This window comes from Scyliorhinus canicula, chromosome 19 (genome assembly GCF_902713615.1).
Source record: "Scyliorhinus canicula chromosome 19, sScyCan1.1, whole genome shotgun sequence".
NCBI classification, from domain to species: Eukaryota; Metazoa; Chordata; class Chondrichthyes; order Carcharhiniformes; family Scyliorhinidae; genus Scyliorhinus; species Scyliorhinus canicula.
This window is the reverse complement of record NC_052164.1, coordinates 47,293,911-47,314,125: the sequence shown is the minus strand read 5'-3', so window position 1 is coordinate 47,314,125 and position 20,215 is coordinate 47,293,911. Positions and strand designations below refer to the sequence as shown.

The 20,215-nt window shown below is 42.1% G+C and overlaps 1 protein-coding gene across 16 annotated transcripts in view; it reads right to left on the bottom strand.

Moving 5' to 3' along the window:
• tanc2a (tetratricopeptide repeat, ankyrin repeat and coiled-coil containing 2a) overlaps nt 1-20,215 on the bottom strand; it is a 1,067,833-nt gene that overhangs the window by 770,884 nt on the left and 276,734 nt on the right. Inside the window, exon 3 of one of the 16 annotated variants that reach the window (XM_038778855.1) lies at nt 20,100-20,161. The exons of the other annotated variants lie outside the window; for them this stretch is intronic. The gene's annotated coding sequence lies outside the window, so the exon portion shown is untranslated. The remainder of the gene's footprint in view (nt 1-20,099; nt 20,162-20,215) is intronic. 16 annotated transcript variants of the gene reach the window in all.

Genomic DNA, 20,215 nt, shown 5'->3' with positions numbered 1-20,215 from the left:
ACTCTCCATCCTTCACACTACCACCGCCCCACTCTACATTTGGGTAATTAAAGTTCCCCCCTCCCCCCACAACTAAAATACCCTATAATGTTTGCATCTCTCTGTAGTTTCCCTGCAGATTTGTTCTTCAACATCCTTCTCACTAGTTGCCGGTCTTTCGATTACACCGAGCAATGTCATTGCACCCTTTTTGTTCCTTAGCTCTAGCCAAACTGATCATGTCTTTGAATCTTCTGAGACCTCCTGCACTGCAATGCTCTCCCTAATCAACACAGCCACACCTCCCCCTTTCCTCCTTGTCCTATCTTTTCTGAACACCTTGTACCCAGGAATATTAAAACACCCAGTCTCCCCCTTCTTTGAACCAGGTCTCGGTTATTGACACATTATATTTCCACAATGCAATCTGTGCCTGTAACTCCCTAATCTTATCTATACCTTGCGCATTCATGCACACAGTAACCCTGATTTAGATGTCATTTTTGTCTCCCTTCCTCCAACTTCACTTATTAACTTACTATTCTCTATCTCTATAGTAGTGCTTTCTGCCCTTCCCAGTATTTTGTGCATCCAGTTCTCTGGAGGGGGTTCCTCCACATAGACAGGATCTAATGAATAAATTAGAGTAATGGTACATTACTCTGTTTATTTTACGTTCGAGAGGTAACCTCTTTCTCACTCATACTTGTACATTTTTCATAACTGTAAATCAAGGGCGATACGGTGGCAAGCACTGCTGCCTCACAGCGCCTGGGACCCAGGTTAATTCCAGCCTCTGGTGATTGTCTGTGTGGAGTTTGTACATTCTCCCCATGTCTGTGTGGTTTCCTCCGCATGCTCAGGTTTCCTCCCACAGCCCCAAGATGTGTGGATTAAGTGGATTGGTCATACAACTAAAGCTTCTTTATTGTGGCTAGCAAGGCCATCATAGTCGCACAACAGAAATTGCATTTGCTAATCCAGTTAATAATTTCTTATTCTTTTATATGTCTTATTATGTCCACTACTAAAGGTGGGCTGGAGTAATGTTTTGACCCCTGTTTGACTGTTAACAAGACATCTCAAAACCAAATGAATGGATCGTAAAAACTCTTGGTATAAAAGAGGGTGTGACCAAGGAAATAACTCATTAGCATCTGGCAAAGATGCGGATCCAGATCTTAAAATTGTCAAGAAACAGTCAACATGGGAACACAGGGAAAACTGACTTTTTTTGAAGAACACTGATCATTTTAAAATGCTGTCGTCTTGACTGCTGTGGTGGAACTTGTCACAGCTGTCAAAATGTGAGTTTTCAGGACAGGTTATTGGATGTGGGTTGGCCTGAAGCTTCCTCGATGAGATGGAAGCTCGTAATAAAAATATTTATTTTTTTTCAACTTTGTTGTTACAGACCATCACCCAGCCAGGGAAAAGCCTTAAAGAGCTGCTTAATTGGAAATAACATTGAGTTTCACACAGCATAGCAGAGGTATACGCTTTACTGTCTGCTTCCCATTATCTATATGTAATGTATTTACGGTAAATGTTTTTGAATTATTTTGGAAATCCTCATTGTAGCTTTCACGAGGGACAAAAATGCACAAAAAGTATTTTAGAGACAACTCACAAGTACTTACTTAATGACTTATACTAGTTTGCTCGAACAGATTTATTTATATAATTCCATAATAAACATTACAAATATAACAATGTGAAATCTATCATAAAGGCATATTGTAATCAGTACTTCTCCCTCACAAACTCCACAGTAGCACTATAATAGTAGATACAGTATCACCCTCATTTTGCCATACAGAAGTTGTAAACTTGATTCCAGACATTGTAAAAATCCAGTATACACTCTTTCCTGAAAATGGTCACATTAATTTGTGAATACGAATCCATAGAATCCCTACAGTGCAGGATGAAATAATTCAGCCCATCGGGTCTGCACCAACCCTGTGAAATAACACTCTACCTAGGCCCACTCCCCACCCTATCCCCGTAACCCAGTGCATTAATCATGACCAATCCACCTAACCTGTACTTCTTTGGGAACTAAGGGGCAATTTAGCATGGTCAATCCACCACACCTGCACATCTTTGGACTGTGGGAGGAGCACCTGGAAACCCATGCAGGCACAGGGAGAATGTGCAAACTCCACACAGTCACCAAAGGCCAGAATTGAACCCGGGTCCCTGGCACTGTGACGCAACAGTGTTAACAACTGTGCCACCGTGCTGCCCCAAGTGTACACATACACTTCAAATAACAAAAGCTAAATACTCTGGATGCTAGAAATAAAAACAGAGTGCTGGAAATACTCAGCAGAGCAAGTTGAGTCGAGTCGGGTTTGATACTTCTTCAGAATGTGTAACTGCTTAAGAACTGCACTGAAGATTTTAACTGTTGAGACACAATTCAATACTCTGTGGACAATATACATATGACCATTGTGGAATTTGAATTGTCAACACTATTAAGTATGAGCTGGAGAACTCCAATTTGCTGCTCGATCCTACAGGTTGGGGCAAAGAAATATTTCACGTATCTATATTTCTTCATATCCCTCAGGAGATCCAGTGCGTTGCACAAAATTCAAAGGAGGCAAATTGTATATTGTCACATACATGACATGTTGACAATCAGGGAATCAAAGCAGATTACCTGACAACAATTTGAAAATCACAACCATGGTCATACAAACCTAAAAGAATACCAGGCACTAAAATTGAAGCATAGGAGGACCATTCTCCAAGCCCCAGAAAGTACACCAATATTAGTTAATGACAATCATACATTTCAGGTCAGGTCGCATGGTATCACAGTGGTTAGCACTATTGTTTCACAGCACCAGGGACCCGGGTTCGATTCCCGACTTAAGTCACTGTCTGTGCGGAGTCTGCACGTTCTCCCCGTGTCTGCATGGGTTTCCTCCGGGTGCTCCAGTTTCCTCCCACAAGTCCCGAATGACATGCTTGTTCAGTGAATTGGACATTCTGGATTCTCCCTGTGTATCCGAACAGGTGCCATAGTGTGGCGACCAGGGGATTCTCACATTAACTTCATTGCAGTGTTAATGTAAACCTACTTGTGACACTAATAAAGCTTATTATTAAGTGGAAAAAAAGGATATTAGGCTTCAGTTAAAAAGATTGGACAATCCCTAACAAGCAACCTAGTTTATATTCAATGCAAAGAAAATCAAACCAATTTGAGTTGGCAAATTTTTCACGAACAAATCCAAAAAGTAGCCAAGAAACCAACCCCTTCCTGACGTAGGCCTTCCAGACACGGGTCACCCACACTTTTTCCATTCTAGGTTTACATCTTACATCCAACAACCAAAGTAAGAAAATCTTCATCCGTGCCCTTCATTACATAAAATATCTACATCAGGAACAGCATTAAATAGAGGCAAAGAAGGTACATTCAACAAACAGCCTAAGGTAAATTGACATCTCAGCCACACAAGCAGGTGCAGCGCTAACTGCCTCAGAATTGAACAGCAGAAAAGACAAAAGGGAAGACGTGGGAGTGAGGGGGAAAATAAAACCAACACTCGTGAGTTCTCAAAACACATATAAACATGTTTCAAGGAAAGTCTCAGCAGACTCAGAACATTAACTCTGTTTCTCCCTCCATAGATGCTGCAAAATGGTGCAGTGGGTTAGCCCTGTTGCCTCACGGGGCCGAGTCCCAGGTTCGAACCCGGCTCTGGGTCACTGTCCGTGTGGAGTTTGCTCATTCTCCCAGTGTTTGCGTGGGTTTCGCCCTCACAACCCAAAGATGTGCAGGCTAGGTGGATTGGCCATGCTAAATTGCCCCTTAATTGGAAAAAATGAATTGGGTACGCTAAATTTATATTAAGAAAAATAGATGCTGCATAATCTGAGTTTTTCCCACTTTGTTTTTATTCCAGCATCCACAGTATTTTGCGTTACTACAAACTCAAACTCGCTTTTGCTCATGGACAAGCAAACCCTGGCTCACCAATCACTCCTTTACCACAATTTGCTTCATCTCTTGCCCCATCCTCAATTTAAATGCAAGTAGTTATGATTGCTAATGGTTCCAGTAGCCAATTATCTATCAAACAATCAATCAAACAAGAATCATAGAGATTCAAAACTTTTTTTCTCTCTCAACAGACCCTGCCAATCTGCTGAGTTTTTCCAGCATTCTCTGTTTTTGTTTCAGGTTCCAGCATCTGCAGTTTTTGCTTTGTACCCAAGAGACTGCTAGATTTAAATACGAAGAATGAATGATCAGTGAGAAAAATAGGGCTGATAGTGTCCATCATGAGCTACTGGCTCAAGGGACAAAAATTTAAAAACAATAAATTGCAAGATTTTGTTGATAAAGCAGATACAACTTTGCTGACAAAGCAGAGACACAAACCTTCCAAATCTTACACATTCAACCCTATGGCAGAGTATACCTACTAAAATTTTAAAAAGAAATGACCAAGGAGGCAGTGACCCAATGGTATTAGAATCATAGAATTTATAGTGCAGAAGGAGGCCATTAGGCCCATCGGGTCTATACCGGACCCTGAAAGAGCACTCTACCCAAGCTCACACCTCGACCCTATCCTCGTAACCCAACAACCGCATCCACCATTTGAACATTACAGGGCAATTTAGTGTGGCCAATCCACCTAATCCGCACACCTTTGGACTGTGGGAGGAAACTGGAGCACCCGGAGGAAACCCACGCAGACACGGGGAGAACATGCAGACTCTGCACAGGCAGTGACCCAAGCCACGAATCAAGCATCAGTCCAAAAGTAAAGCATAGGCTAGCACTGTTGCTCCTAATCATCCAGTGAAAACTCCTGGAATCAGCTTGTGAAGAGATGGCAGCCTTAGCTGTGATAGCTCCATGACTACAAATCTCAAATACTCTCAGTCAAGGTTCCCATATAGCTCCCAGAGGAAGTTTGATCTAGTAATTCAGACTAATTCAGAGACCCAAGGTAATGCTCTAAAAACCCAGTTTTCAATCACACCACTGCAGATGGTGGAATTTAAATTATGCTTTTAGTTTTATATTCACCAAGAGAAGTACAAGCAAGAATCAACAGAATAGCAAAAGCTGCCAAACATTTTAATAAAACATACCTGGGATTGGAAAAGTGAATTAATTTTATTAATTATATAAAATAACAGCTGTCAGATGTATGCAGTAGGGCCTGGAACACAGCGACAAAATCACATGGACTTTTCTTTCACAATTTATACAGTACTATACAGTGAGCTTGTGTTACTGTGTGTTAAGTTGAAGCCACTGTCTAACCTTGTCCACAGGAAGTACTTCAGTCAAAAATAATAATAATTCCCCTGCGAATATCTCAATCTCAAAGCCAGTAATATAAAATTAAAAGCATAATTTATTCTAAAAATATAAATTTTATAAACCAACTGCTCTCCCATTTTGCTGGATTTTGACCAAAGACCTCAATTACAAACAGAAAGACAGATTTGCCCTTCACAACCACCAGATGTCTGTGTTTTACAGCTGATTAAGTACTTTTGAAGAGAAATCACATAATGCAGGTAATGTGTGATATAGTAACTTTAATGTACAAAAACATCTTCATAGGAGCATTATCAAATAAAATTTCATACCAAGTCACATAAGGACATATTAAAATGAGTTTGGTCAGAAGGATAGATTTTAAGGGAAGTTTTAAAGAAGGAGAAAAAGGTACAGAGGTAGAGCACTTTGGGAGAGAATTCAATTGCTTAGAATCTCCAGCTGAATATATGGCCACCAATAGTTTTGCAATGAGATTTTGGAAGATGGTAGGACTAAAAGAGGCTAAAGAGTAGGAAGTGGCAGGCCAGTGAAGAATGTAAAAGCTGGAAAGATCTAGAATTTTAAAATCAAGATGGTGCCTGATCACACGGGCAGGAAGGATGGATGACTGAGATTTGTTGTGTGTCAGGATATGGCCCTCAGACCCTTTCAAAGCCATGTAGCAAAAAGTAAGTATCTTTGTTTAAAATATAGAGCCACAGAAGGTGCAGAAGGAGAGCATTCAGTCTATCCTGGCTGCCCCAGCTAAAGAAAAAAAGATACAAAAAAAATAAACTTTTCAGGTTACAGAACTTCAGATGCAGATCTAGGTATATTTTCGGCCTCAACCACCAACTTAGGCGGGTAAATTCCAGACGCCAACCACCCTCTGGGTGAAAGTTCTTCCTCATGTTGCCTCTAATCCTTCTACCAATCACCTAAGCTAGATGAAACAAGTCTTTCCGGTCTACTCTATCTAGGCCAGTTAATTGTGTACTCTTCAGTTAGGTCATCCTTTAGCCTGGTCTGTTTTACAGAACACAACATTAGCCTATCTCTCCTCATGGCTGCAATTTTCAACATTCTAGCAACATTCTTGTAAATCTCCTCTTCACTCTCTCCAAAGCAATTATGTCCTTCCTGTAATGCGGTGGCCAGAACTGTACACAAAATTCAAGCTATGGCCTCACCAGTTTTATACCGTTCCATCATTACATGCCTGCTTTGGTATGCAATACCTCACCCAACAAAGCATTTCATTTGCTTTCTTGATCACCTTGTCCAACTGTCCTACTCCATTCAAGGACCTGTGGACATCACTCCAAGGTCCCTCACTTACTCAACACCTCTCAATATCTTCCCATTTATTGAGTATTCCCTTGCTTTGTTTGCCCTCCCCAAATGCATTACCTCATACTTTTCTGGATTGAATTTCATTTGCCACTTCTCCACCACTCAAACCACTGATATAATTCTGGAGTGAACAGCTATCTTCTTCACTATCAACTACATGCCAATTTTTGTGACATCTGAAAACTTCCCAATCATACCTACCACATTTAATCTAAATAATTAATATAGACAACAAACAGCAAGGGTCCCAACAATGAGCCCTGTGGAACATCACTGGAAAGAGTGTTCGATTTGCAAAAGCATCCATTGGCTTTGACACTTTGTTTCTTGTCACTGAGCCAATTTTGGATCCAGTCAGGCATTTTCCCAGAATCCCATTAGATCTCACTTTTCTGACCAGTCTGGCATGTGAAATCTTGACAAATTCCTTACTGAAATCTAGATTGATTGCACTACTTTCAACAATCCTCCTGGTTACTTACTCAAAATATTATGTTAGACACTGTCTTCCCCTAACAAAATCATGTTGACTACCCCTGATCAATCCAAGAGTCAGTGACAATTCATGCTACCTATCAGAATTGTTTCCAATAATCTGTCCATCACCAAAGTCAGACTGACTGGCCTATAATTTCCTGGCCTATCCATCGCATCCTTTTTAAATAATGGTACAATGTTCCCTGACCGTCAATCTTCTGGGACCTCGCCTTTATCCCGTGAAGATTGGAAAATGATCCTCAGAGCATCTGCTATTTCCTCCCTGGCTTCCTTCTACAGTCTGGCCCTGGCAATTTAATCACCTTCAAGGATGCCAGTCTGCCCAGTACTTCCTCTCTCACTATGCTTGGTGTTTCTAATATTTCACACTCCTCCTCTTTAACTATAATGCCTGAGTGGGCAGCATGGTGGCACAGTGGTTAGCACAGCTGCCTCACAGCGCCAAAGACGCGGGTTCAATCCAGGCCCTGGGTCACTGTCGTGTGGAGTATGCACCATTCCCCCATGTCTGTGTGCGTCTAACCCCCACAAGCCAAAAAGATGTGCAGGGTAAGTGAATTGGCCACGCTAAATAATTGGGTAATCTAAACTTATTTTGAAAAAACTAATGTCTGAATCATCCCTCTTAGTGCCCACATCTTCTGCATCAACCCACGAGTTACCAGGTACATCTCTGGTAGGCCCTACCTTTTCCTTAGTTATTCTCTTAGACCAGTACAGCAAAGAACAGGCCCTTCGGCCCTCGATGTTGTGCCGAGCAATGATCACCCTACTCAACCCCACGTATCCACCCTATACCCGTAACCCAACAATCCCCCCATTAACCTTACACTACGGGCAATTTAGCATGGCCAATCCACCTAACCCGCACATCTTTGGACTGTGGGAGGAAACCGGAGCACCCGGAGGAAACCCACGCACACACGGGGAGGACGTGCAGACTCCACACAGACAGTGACCCAGCCGGGAATCGAACCTGGGACCCTGGAGCTGTGAAGCATTTATGCTAACCACCATGCTACCGTGCTGCCCATAATGTACTGTTGTTCTTAATGTACTGGTAAAACATCTTTGGATTTTGAGTTTACCTGCCAATTTTTCATATCCTCTTTGCTTTTCTAATTTCATTTTTACTTCACCCCTGTATTTTCTATACTTCTTTTGGCTTCCTGCAATATTAAGTCTTTTGTGACTGTTATAATCTATTAATCATTTCTGTTTGTCATTAGAAAGGGGGTAAAATCCAGGTAACACTGGATGGCACTAAAGGTAACAATGGCCTGCCTTACCTTGATGCAAAAGAAATGGTGTTTTGTTAGGTACCCAAGAGAGGAAACTAACAATTCACTTCAAATATATGTTTAAGTTTGTGTGTGTAAGTGAGAAAGAGAGAGAGAAATTAAACATGAGAAATCAAACCCACGCTTAAACAGAGGAACCTCAGTGTATAGGTTCATAAATTATTGAAGATGGCATGGCATGTTGAGAGAGTAGTTAAAAAAACATATTTTATCTTGGCTGTATTAATAGGGGCATAATACGGAGGAGATTCAGAGGGATAGAGTACTGTAGCTACGGGGATAGATCGGAGAGATTGGAAATGTTTTGCTTGGAGAAAAGACTTGACAGAGATATTCAAGACCCTGAGGGATAATGTTATGAGCCAGGGCTTAGGAACTCCAAAGCGTATTATGGAGTTCACCTGACCTATAACTTTTTGGCTAGGGTGAGCACAAGAGCCTTCACTTCAGGTGTGATTCATCAGACTTCTTTGGCGCTTTCATCAAAACAAAGTTTATTATAAGAATGGAGTTCTCATATATAAAACACAGCAAGAAATTGTTATCAATTACAAACAAAGAAAACACAACAGCTACAGTAATCTATGTATATGACTCTTAACAAATCCCCCTTAGCAGCTGTTCCAATTGAATACAAAATTTCATAAACCAAAACCCTTTTCAAGGACGAGAGATTCTGATCCAGTTCCAACCAGCAGATTCAAAACTCCTTCCGGAAAGCCACTCGATCTTTAAAGTTACCAAGGCAGTTTGCCGCACCCAATGTGCTTTCAGTTCCCTGGTACAGCTTTAAAATGAAAACAGTGAAACACTGCTCTTCTTCTGCAGTCCAAAGCAACAAATCGAAACTGAAAGCCAAAAAAAACCTAACCCCCCCACACCTGACAGCCACATCCCAGCTCCACCCACAAATGACATCACTGAAGCCATGCTATAAGTCATGTGGTCAGACCAAATCTTTCTTAAAGGGACACTGACATGACAGTATAGACAGGGTAAGTAGTTGGAAACTGCTTCTACTCAAATAGAGCACCAAGAACAAGAGGGCACAGATTCATAATAATTCACAAAAGAATAAAAGTGAAAAGGAAAATGTTTTCACCAGAAGGGTGGTTGGAATCTGTAACAAACATCCCGAGGGAATGATGGAGACAGGTTTGATCAAGGTCTCAAAAGAAAATTGGATTGCTAACTGAAAAGTAGAGATGTGCAAGGTTACCGAGATAAGGCAGGGGAGTGGGATTAGGCAGAAGGCTCTTTTGGAGAGCCAGTGCAGAATCCTTCTGAAAAAAAAATACAAAGTCACCATAGTCCTAGATGACCGAAGACACAAGATTAAGAACATAAGAACATAAGAACTAGGAGCAGGAGTGGGCCATCTGGCTCCTCGAGCCTGCTCCGCCATTCAATGAGATCATGGCTGATCTTTTGTGGACTCAGCACCACTTTCCAGCCCGAACACCATAACCCTTAATCCCCTTATTCTTCAAAAAACTATCTATCTTTACCTTAAAAACATGTAATGAAAGAGCCTCAACTGCTTCACTGGGCAAGGAATTCCATAGATTCACAACCCTTTGCGTGAAGAAGTTCCTCCTAAACTCAGTCCTAAATCTACTTCCCCTTATTTTGAGGCTATGTCTCCTAGTTCTGCTTTCACCCGCCAGTGGAAACAACCTGCCCGCATCTATCCTATCTATTCCCTTCATAATTTGAAATGTTTCTATAAGATCCCCCCTCATCCTTCTAAATTCCAACGAGTACAGTCCCAGTCTACTCAACCTCTCCTCATAATCCAACCCCTTCAGCTCTGGGATTAACCTAATGAATCTCCTCTGCACACCCTCCAGTGCCAGTACGTCCTTTCTCAAGTAAGGAGACCAAAACTGAACACAATACTCCAGGTGTGGTCTCACTAACACCTTATACAATTGCAACATAACCTCCCTAGTCTTAAACTCCATCCCTCTAGCAATGAAGGACAAAATTCCATTTGCCTTCTTAATCACCTGTTGCACCTGTAAACCAACTTTCTGTGACTCATGCACTAGCACACCCAAGTCTCTCTGCACAGCGGCATGCTTTAATATTTTATCGTTTAAATAATAATCCCGTTGGCTGTTATTCCTACCAAAATGGATAACTTCACATTTGTCAACATTGTATTCCATCTGCCAGACCCTAGCCCATTCACTTAACCTATCCAAATCCCTCTGCAGACTTCCAGTATCCTCTGCACTTTTCGCTTTACCACTCATCTCAGTGTCATCTGCAAACTTGGACACATTGCCCTTGGTCCCCAACTCCAAATCATCTATGTAAATTGTGAACAATTGTGGGCCCAACACGGATCCCTAAGGGACACCACTAGCTACTGATTGCCAACCAGAGAAACACCCATTAATCCCCACTCTTTGCTTTCTATTAATTAACCAATCCTCTATCCATGCTACTACTTTACCCTTAATGCCATGCATCTTTATCTTATGCAGCAACCTTTTGTGTGGCACTTTGTCAAAGGCTTTCTGGAAATCCAGATATACCACATCCATCGGCTCCCCGTTATCTGCTGTACTGGTAATGTCCTCAAAAAAATCCACTAAATTAGTTAGGCATGACCTGCCCTTTATGAACCCATGCTGCGTCTGCCCAATGGGACAATTTCTATCCAGATGCCTCGCTATTTCATAGAATTTACAGAGCAGAAGGAGGCCATTCGGCCCATCGCGTCTGCACCGGCTCCTAGAAAGAGCACCCTACCCAAGGTTAACGCCTCCACCCTATCCTTGATGATAGATTGCAGCATCTTCCCGACTACCGAAGTTAAGCTCACTGGCCTATAATTCCTGCTTTCTGCCTACCTCCTTTTTTAAACAGTGGTGTCACGTTTGCTAATTTCCAATCCGCCGGGACCACCCCAGAGTCTAGTGAATTTCGGTAAATTATCACTAGTGCATCTGTAATTTCCCTAGCCATCTCTTTTAGCACTCTGGGATGCATTCCATCAGGGCCAGGAGACTTGTCTACCTTTAGCTTGCCCATCACTCCCTCCTTAGTGATAACAATCCTCTCAAGGTCCTCACCTGTCATAGCCTCATTTCTATCAGTCGCTGGCATGTTATTTGTGTCTTCCACTGTGAAGACCGACCCAAAAAACCTGTTCAGTTCCTCAGATGCTGCAATCTATCCTCTTTTCCCATTATTAAAACTCCCTTCTCATCCTCTAAAGGACCAATATTTACCTTAGCCACTCTTTTTTGTTTTATATATTTGTAAAGATTTTACTGTCTGTTTTTATATTCTGAGCAAGTTTACTCTCATACTCTATCTTACTCTTCTTTATAGCTTTTTTAGTAGCTTTCTGTTGCCCCCTAAAGATTTCCCAGTCCTCTAGTCTCCCACCAATCTTTGCCACTTTATATGCTTTTTCCTTCAATTTGATACTCTCCCTTATTTCCTTAGATATCCACGGTCGATTTTCCCTCTTTCTACCGTCCTTCCTTTTTGTTGGTATAAACCTTTGCTGAGCACTGTGAAAAATCGCTTGGAAGGTTCTCCACTGTTCCCCAACTGTTCCACCATAAAGTCTTAGCTCCCAGTCTACCTTAGCTAGTTCTTCTCTCATCCCCTTGTAATCTCCTTTATTTAAACACAAAACACTAGTATTTGATTTTACTTTCTCACCCTCCATCTGTATTTTAAATTCCACCATATTGTGATCGCTCCTTCCGAGAGGATCCCTAACTATGAGATCATGAATCAATCCTGTCTCATTACACAGGACAAGATCTAGGACCGCTTGTTCCCTCGTAGGTTCCATTACATACTGTTCTAGGAAACTATCGCGGATACATTCTATTAGCTCCTCCTCAAGGTTGCCTTGACCGACCTGGTTAAACCAATCGACATGTAGATTAAAATCCCCCATGATAACTGCTGTACCATTTCTACATGCATCAGTTATTTCTTTGTTTATTGCCTGCCCCACCATAACGTTACTAATTGGTGGCCGATAGACTACTCCTATCAGTGACTTTTTCGCCTTACTATTCCTGATTTCCACCCAAATGGATTCAACCTTATCCTCCATAGCACCGATGTCATCCCTTACTATTGCCCGGATGTCATCCTTAAATAACAGAGCAACACCACCTCCCTTACCATCCACTCTGTCCTTCCGAATAGTTTGATACCCTCGGATATTTAACTCCCAGTCGTGACCATCCTTTAACCATGTTTCAGTAAATGCCACTAAATCATAGTCATTTACGATGATTTGTGCCATCAACTCATTTACTTTATTCCGAATACTACGAGCATTCAGGTAAAGTACACTTATGTTGGTTTTTTTACCTCTGTTTTAAATCTTAACATCTCCAGTTTTATTCCTTTTGTTATTACTGGGCCTATTCACTGAGCTCCCCTCAGTCACTGTACCTTGTACTGTCGCCCTTTTAGATTTTTGACTATGTCTTCTCTGCCTTGCACTTTTCCTCTTACTTCCTTTTGCTTCTGTCCCTGTTTTACTACCTTCCAACTTCCTGCATCGGTTCCCATCCCCCTGCCACATTAGTTTAAACCCTCCCCAACAGCTCTAGAAAACACCCCCCCTAGGACATCGGTTCCAGTCCTGCCCAGGTGCAGACCGTCCGGTTTGTACTGGTCCCACCTCCCCCAGAACCGGTCCCAATGCCCCAGGAATTTGAATCCCTCCCTCTTGCACCATCTCTCGAGCCACGCATTCATCCTATCTATCCTGACATTCCTACTCTGACTAGCTCGTGGCACTGGTAGCAATCCTGAGATTACTACCTTTGAGGCCCTACTTTTTAGTTTAACTCCTAACTCCCTGAATTCCGCTTGTAGGACCTCATCCCGTTTTTTACCTATATCGTTGGTGCCTATGTGCGCCATGACTGCTGGCTGTTCACCCTCCCCCCCCCCCCCCCCCCCCCACAGAACCGCCTGTCTATTCCCCTTACGATCGAGTCCCCTATCACTATAGCCCTGCCATTTTTCTTCCTGCCCTACTGTGCAGCAGAGCCAGCCACGGTGCCATGAACCTGGCCTCTGCTGCCTTCCCCTGGTGAGCCATCTCCCTCAACAGTATCCAAAGCGGTGTATCTGTTTTGCAGGGAGATGACCGCAGGGGACACCTGCACTGCCTTCCTACTCTTGCTCTTTCTTTTGGTCACCCATTTTCTATCTCCCTCATTAATTTTCACTGCGGTGTGACCAACTCGCTAAACGTGCTATCCACGACTTCCTCAGCATCGCGGATGCTCCAAAGTGAGTCCATCCGCAGCTCCAGAGCCGTCAAGCGGTCTAACAAGAGCTGCAACTGAACACACTTCTTGCACGTGAAAGAGCCAGGGACAGTGAACGTGTCCCTGAGCTCCCACATTGCACACGAGGAGCAGGACATGGGTCTGGGATCTCCTGCCATGTCTTAAACCTTAGGTAAACTTATACAACAACAATTTCAAAAATTTCAAAATAAAAATAAATAAATTAGACAATGAAAAGAATGAAAAGAAAAACTACTTACCAGTCACTTACTAGGGTTAAAAAGCACCTCCGAAAAAGCACCTTCTCTCACTCTGCACCGAATTACCTCACTGCACCAAATTACCAAGTTGCAATCCCCACTCTGGATGAGTCTCACTCCGGATGTGTCTCTTGGAAAAGCGCTAGCTTACTGACTGCGCTCTCTGTCTGTCTTTTATACAGACCTCAGCTAATCAATGACTCAAAAAATACCTTAACTTCAAAGAGAAGAATACAATGTGCCCCTAAACAGGCCTCAGGTGATTGACAGATAACTGCCTCTCAGCAATTAGGGTGGGGGCAGCTTCACCCAATCAGACACTAAGCTCCACACTGCACTTTTAACTGAAAAATAGCAGAATTAGATTTTCCATTTACCTTCCCTGATTTACCTCACTGCACCAAATTATCAAGTTGCAGTCCCCACTCTGGATGAGTCTCACTCCGGATGTGTCTCCTGGAAAAGCGCTAACTATATTCTTATATTAAATAGTCAGTTACATGAATGATGTAGTGCAAATAAGGTACTCAGACTCAAAACTGAACCTGCTCACCGCTACGATTAACTTCAGGTTGACATTTTTCTTTCTCCCTATTGTTTATCCCCTTGGTCACATGATTGGTTACTGGTGGCAAGTGGCTGTTTACAATAAATCACCTCTCAGAGAAACCAATTTTGAAAAGGACCACCACCTCAACATAAAATACAGCTTCTCTTCCTCAAAAGCACATGGGCCAAAGCAGCAACGGAGTCTTTGCTTGCCACTTATCCTGTCATAGGGGAGGTCATAAGATTCTGCCCCTTAACCCAGGGATACTGCAACAACTGTGGGACCTACTTACTGTCGTAACTGAAATTTGTATGTAGGTCAGGAATGAATTCTGGAATTTAGGAATCAAAACCCACAAGTGTCTATTCCTGTGGTTATCAACTCACTCAAATTACCTTTGTGATCAAAACCTTACTGCATTTTCAGCAGGAAAGGTTATTGGTATCAACATAATTTCGTCCCCCACCCCACAAGAGTTAAAGTAGGTGGACTTTAAAGCCATGTGCAATATCAGAATCTATATATTAAATAGACCTCAAATTGTCATTATTTATCTTTAGATATAACTAACAACACACCACTCTGCTGGAGGTCTTACACTATCTGAACTGGAATCACTGTTACACACATTAGACACATTGTTGAAGCAGTGAGCCAACAGATGTCCAAATACAAATTTACATAATGGAGGATTTAATCAGTGCTACTGCAAGGAACATCAGATAAATATCAGAGGGATGGATGGAGGCCTTAGCAGAGGCTTGACATCAAGGTTCCAACTTTGTTTAGTTTGTTTTTGAATAGCCAAAAGTTTCACTTTCTATCCATCTCAATACACTACTTCTACTTTTACATGCTAATCTCTTATGTGGGACTTTGTTGACACCTTCCAAAAGTCCAAATAAACCACACCCACTTGTTCCCCCTTGTCAACTCTAGTAGTTACATCCTCGAAAAATTCCAGAAGATTTGTCGAGCATGATTTCCCTTTCATAAATCCACACTGAATCTGTCTGATCCTGCCCCTGTTTTCCAAGTGCTCTGCTATAGAATCTCAGCTAACGAATTCTAGAACTTACCCCACTACCAACATCAAGCTGACTGGTCTATAATACCGTTTTCGATTTACCTCTCTTTCTAAAATAGTAGGATTACATTAGCTACCCTCAAATCGGTAGGGACTGTTCAAGTCTATGGAATCTTAGAAGATGACCACCAATGCATCCGCTATTTCTCAGGCCACTTCCTCAAATACTCTGGGATGTAGATTATCTGGCCTTCAAACCCATCTGTTTCCCCAGCACCATTTCTTTGCTAATACTGATCTCCTTCAGTTCCTCCCTCTCACTAAACCCTGTGTTCCCCACATTTCTGGTATTCTATTTGTGTTCTCCATTGTGAAGACAGTATGCACTTAGTTAGTCAGTCATTTCTTTGTTTTCCATTATAAATTCCCATTTCTGACTGCTAGGGGCCTACATTGGTCTTCACCAATCTTTTCTCTTCACATTTCTGTAAAAATTGAGTGTAAAAGTTTCTACGTTCCCCGCAAACTTACTCTCATATTCCATTTTCCCCCTTCTTAATTTAACCCCTTCCACTTGGTCCTCCTTTGCTGAACTGTAATCTGCTCCCAATGTTCAGGTATGTTGCTTTTCGTGGCCAATGTGTATTTTTCTTACTTGGATCTACTACTATCTCTAATTTCCCTTGAAAGCCATGGTTTGGCCACCTTTCCCGTTTTACTTTTGCGCCAGACAGGAATAAACAATTGTTGCAATTTACCCATGCGCTCCTTGAATATTTGCCATTGCCTATTCACTGCCGTCCCTTTTCCAATCTATCATAGCCAACTTGCACCTCATTTCATAGTTTCCTTTATCATGATTCAGGACCCGAGGCAAATGGTAGATTGGCTGGCATCACAAGGGAATTTGAGTACAGGAGTAAAGATGTTTTTTACAATTATATAGACCCTTGGTGAGACTACACCTGGAGTACGGTGTACAGTTGTGGTCTGCTTATCGAAGGAAAAATATATTTGCCAGATGACTGCAAGCTGATCCCTGGGATGGCATTATTTATAAGGAGGGATTGAGGAACCTGTGCTGTGATCTCATTGAAACTTATAAAAATTATTTCAGGGTGTGACAGCTAGATAGGATGTTCCCCCTGGCTGATGAGTCTAGAATCAGGGACACAACTCAGAATAAGGGGCAGGCCATTTAAGCAGACAAGAATGAATTTCCTCACTCAGAGGGTCGTGAAACTTTGGAATTCTCTACCCTCGGGGACTGTGAAAGCTCAATCATTGAGCATGTTAAAGACAGAAATCAATAGATTATTGGATACTAATGACATCAAGGGATATGGGGAAAGCACAGGAAAGTGGCATTGAGGTAGATGATCAGCTATGACTAGCTGAATGACAGAGCTGGCTTGATGGGTCAAATTACCTACTCCTGCTCCTAATGCTGGTGTATTCCAGAAGAGACAGATGAATAGACCACGTTTTAAAAGGAAACTGATTTATGGTTGTCAATACCCATATGCATAGAAATAAAGCAATTACTCTGAAGCGATTGAATACTATTTACATACTACTTGCTGGATACCCAATCTGTTAAAAGATAGCTGAGATGCCAAACACCCTCTCAAGAGTTAGGTATCAGTTGAATTAAACTGAGCAACAGGTACACAATTAACAATAATTGCAAATAAAATATCACAACATTAAATGATTTATTTTTCGACCAGGATATGGGTAACACTGGCAAAGACATCTCCATCTGCCCCTGACAAGGTGCTGGAGATCTTTCCTTTCAAATTACTGCATGGAAGATGGGAGTTCAGATATTTAACTCAATGACATGATGGAGAACTTGGAATGGAGGTGTCCCCATAATCATTCACTGTTTGGCTATCATTATGAACCTGATATCAATGTACAAATCTCATTTACTTAGCACTTGATACTTGTACGGTGAAAGTCTTTGAGACCTTAGCAGAATATTCATTAAAAGAGGAAACCATTGGAGACTGGTAATTGCAAAATCCAAAGTGTCAAATTCACAAGCAGTTTGAGAAGCGGAAGGACTGCCTATTTAAATACATCATAAAATGTACCCATTCATGCAGCAATTTGTCAGATAAATTATTCCAAGGTTGTTGCCTCCAGCACTTAAAAGTACTCTTCTGTTTCCCACCACACTCTCCATTTGTACCCAGCCATTGCTCCTTGGCTCAAGTGTTGTGCATATGCCCACAATTCCGTTTACGCCTCTTATCATCTGCTATGCTCACTACAGCGTTCCCTGTGCTCTCCCTTCAGGAAACTCAAATGGTCTCATACATTGTCCTCACAAACCGCTCCATCCAGATTATTCCCTGGAAATTAAGCTCTCTAATATTTTCACTGTCTTCCTTTCTTATTTCACATCATGTTGCTGCACCAACCCATTTAACCTCCATCTTTTAAATACTGCTTTGCTCCATATTACTCTCTAGGTTTGCTTTCATTACTCTCTCTCACCCTGGTCATTCCTCATGCATGACCCTCATTTCCACTCCAAGGATCACAAACTTGAAAGGGTATGGCAGACATCTGGTTTAGTCATCCATTATCAGATCTGGCTGGACAACATAAAGCACCATCATGTCAAGCTCTCATCTGTTAAAACTGCTCATTATTCCAAGATCATACAGAAAGCAAAGAGACCCCCCCCCCCGCAAGCATCTTTTCTCAAACCACCTTTTCAAACCACTGTGCCTTGTATCCTCTGCCTTCACCTCCAGCAAGAAGTTCATGGACATCTTTGTTTCCAATGGTCCTTCGGGCCAGATGTCATCTCAATATTGGCCCTGTCCGAGTACTGTCGCAGAACTTGCATATTTCTCCAATTTATCTCCCATCTCCACTCATACCCTCTGAGCTCATATTGTCCCTTTTATGGTACCCGGATCAAACCCTAATTTATATTACGAAACCAGACAAGACCACAATAATATTCTAATTTGTAACCTGTGAGGAAAGGATACTTTGTTCCAGGGGTAATTTCACTTACAACTAGGGACCTTTCATATCAAGATAAACTTTATTATTAACACAGGATTGACCCTATTAACATCTAAGAAAAAAAAAGTGAAACAGTTCTTAGAAAAAAAATAAAGGTCTTGGAGCTTACTTTCCCATCTACTTTTACCCGAACAGGCGCCGGAATGTGGCGATTCGGGGCTTTTCACAGTAACTTCATACTTGTGGCAATAAAAGATTATGATTCTAAAATTTCAATTAAGCAAAGTCCACACACACACACAGGTAAAATGCTACATATTAAGTTGACATTCAGTGGTTTACAGATTTATGCACAAAATCCTTGGGATAGAAGCTTTCAGAAGCCAGTCTAAGAAATGCAACTCCTTTCCTCAGAATGCAGAGCAGAACTCCAAAATGGAACTAAAAACGGAGACAGGACAGAACTTAAAAGCCAAACTAAAGAACAGACCTACCCCTCCCATGAGTGATATCGCAGCCTGCTTAGTTGTTAACCCCTTAATCACAGTTTTAGCAGACATCTAATCTGCACATCTTAACCCAAGTTTGTTTAATAACATTACTGCAACAGATACAGACTGGCTGTGTGGAGTTTGCACTTTCTCCCTGTGTCTGCGTGGGTTTCCTCCGGGTGCTCCGATTTCCTCCCACAGTCCAAAGCTGTGCATGTTAGGTGAATTGCTCATGCTCAATTGACCCTTAGTGTACAAAGATGTGCAGGTTAGGTGGGGCTGCAGGGATCAAGTGGGGGAGTGGGTCTAAGTAAGGTGCTCTTTCAGAGGGTTGGTGCAGTCACGATGGGGTGAATGGCTTCAATGACGTTACTGTGAAAAGCCCCTAGTCGCACATTCTGCGCCTGTTCGGGGAGGCTGGTACGGGAATTGAACCCATGCTGCTGGCCTGGCGCTGCATTACAAGCCAGCTGTTTAGCCCACTGTGCTAAACCAGCCCCTGGTTTATAGGAGTTTAAGAATTCTATGGTTGTCTATAAAAAATTCTCACATTCATCACACCTTGAAACCCACCCCCTTGACCAGATTTCCATTAAAGTACTCGCCAAGCAATTTCCCTCCTAGTCAGGTTAGCCAACATTAGCAATTCTTTCTCCCCAATTGCGATCCCTCTCAGTTAAATTTTAAATCTTTGCTCCGCTCTTCAAAAAAAAAAACACACCCTGGACTCCGCCACCTTCGCAAAACAACTTTCCCATCTCCAACCTCCTTTCCTCTCCAAAGCGCTTGAACGTACTGTTGTCTCCTAAATCTGTTCCCATCTTTTCCAGAACTCCATATTTCAATCCCTCAATTAGGTACTGATAGTACAGAAATGGCTCTAGTCATCGTTACAAATGAGATTGTGTGAGTTTGATGCAGGTAAACAATTCCTCCTCAACCCTCTTGAGCTTTCTGCAGCCACATGCTGTCCCTCGGCAATGTTACCCAAAAGCACAACATTGTTTTTTATATATATTCTGACAACACCCAGCTCTACCGCACCACCACTTCTCTTACCTCTGTCACTGTTATGTAATCAGACTGCTTATCCAAACCCAGTCCTGGATGTGCAGGAACTTCTGCAAAGAAACAAATGGGAAAACTGAAGCCAATATCCTGCTCCAAATTCCATC